Below are 1992 nucleotides of genomic sequence, written 5' to 3'. Positions count from 1 at the left end.
GGCCATCTGGAAACGCTCATGGACAGCAGCGAGAGACCCCAGTGGAGACAAAGCCCAGGATTTCGGCAGGGCCCAGGCTCTGTGCCGGACGCTCCCACTCTGCCCTGCGAGCGGGGGGGGCTCATCTCCAGCCACCCACGGATCCAAGACCCCAGGGAGGGCAGGGATGCACCTGCTGCAAGGGACAGGGCTTTTGGTGGCCCTGGGGAGCACGAGTCCTGCTCAGCCTGGCCCCAGCAGGCACCAGGCAACCCTGCCAGCATCCACCCCCACCAGGCAGCTCCCAGCTTCCCAAAAATAGAAGCCCGACCTGGAAAAGACCCCGGGAGCTCAGCGTCCTCCAGGCCCTGCCCATGCTGGGGTGGCGCTGGCCATGGCAGGATGGGCTCCGTGTGCCACTGGAGTGTGGGTGACAGGGGTGACCGGGGCTGGCAGAGGCTTTCTGTACACTCGGAACCGTCACAGCAGAAACCATGATCCCTTGTCCCCTGCACGCCAGCGCACAATCCCCAGTCGCCGCCGAGGAGAGGACCCGGAAAGCAGAGAGGAAGCCGGGCTTGGTGCGGAGGAAGAACTGGGGCTGGGGTATGCCGAGCAGCGACCGACCGGCCTCAAGGCCGGAGGAAACGCTGCTGGGGACGGAGGGAAGAGCCACGGGGCCACGGGAGGGGCTGAACCTGCTGCCTGTGCACACTGAGGCAGGATTGAAGTTCCAGGTGCTGCCTGGGCAGAGGTTGGCACCAGCACAGCCCGGCTGAGGGTGGGATGCTCAGCACACGTGTGTGTTACTCGTGCCGGTCACCATCCTGCACACTCACCCTGCTGCCGCCAACCACGCTCCCCGTGGTGCCAGACCCTTTGTCTTACAGGGATAATCGTTTCTGGGGCTACAACGCTCGAGGTGACAGTGGAGCGGACGGTCTGCTTCAGCACAACTCATCATCCACCATCCTCCCTCCTCTCGCATCCCCGAGGCTTTCCCCATCGCGTCCCAGGGAAGCTCGCAGATGCTCCCTCATCCACATAAAGCTGTGTTTGGGTGGTCCCGTTTTGCAGGCTGCCGGGGGAAGCTGGCACCCCTCTCCCGCAGGCGCCAGCGGGATGGGAAGATGGGCTCTCCCTGCGTGCAGAAGTGGCCAAAGTCCCCAGCACGGTTGCTTGTTTTTCCTGGGCAGTGGCCAATGGCAAAACTCAATGTAAGTGTTTCCCTCGCCTCCAGCGCTGCCTGCCCCGCGCTCCACAGCAGCTGCAGGGGATTAACGTTGTCCTGGAGGTGACAACGTTTGGCCCAAGACATCCAGGGAGATGCGGAATGGGAGGCAGAGGGCACGGAGCGGTGTTGGCCCCACATTTTTTTTGATTTCTGCATATGACCTCTGTGATCAGAGCTCTGTGCTTTGTGTCAGGATCCACTTAATAGGAAGGAGACGGAGGGCAAGGGGAAGGCCACAGGCAGGGACAGAAGCCCGTACCGGTATCCTGCCACTCCGCTGGGCTGGGGTCTCATCTGGATGGCTTCTGCCCCCCCAGCAGAGCAAACAGACAGCAAGCTTTCCAGGAAAAACCCGCTGCCTGCTTCCCCCGCCGCCACCTGCTCAGGCAGAGCCTCTGGAGCCGAGGGACGGCCCAGACTTGGCTCACAGCGACTGCCAGCTGCTCCAGCTTGGTCCGAGCATGCCCACTCCCTGGCCCAACTTGGGGTGGGGGGGCACTCTCCCATCCCTTGTTCCGAGGTGCTGCAGCCCATGCACTCGCTGTACTTCAGGGGCCAAGGTTTCACAGGGAAGCTTCCCCTTTGATGGCAAAAGCAGACTTCTGGCACTTAGGTCCTGATCAAAGTGCCCAAGTGCAGGACCCTGCCACAGCCAGTGGGAGCAGAAGGGGAAAAGCTGGTGGAGACAAGGAAATCTCCTCTTTGGGCAGGCCCTGCGCTGCCCCGGGCTGAAGCCAGGGCTCCCCGCGAAGAGATTCCTTTCTCTCCCACTAGACAGT

The sequence above is a fragment of the Eurypyga helias genome, unplaced genomic scaffold (genome assembly GCF_000690775.1).
Source record: "Eurypyga helias isolate BGI_N326 unplaced genomic scaffold, ASM69077v1 scaffold18423, whole genome shotgun sequence".
Classification (NCBI taxonomy): domain Eukaryota; kingdom Metazoa; phylum Chordata; class Aves; order Eurypygiformes; family Eurypygidae; genus Eurypyga; species Eurypyga helias.
The sequence above is the reverse complement of the archived record's forward strand: the minus strand, read 5'-3'. Positions refer to the sequence as shown.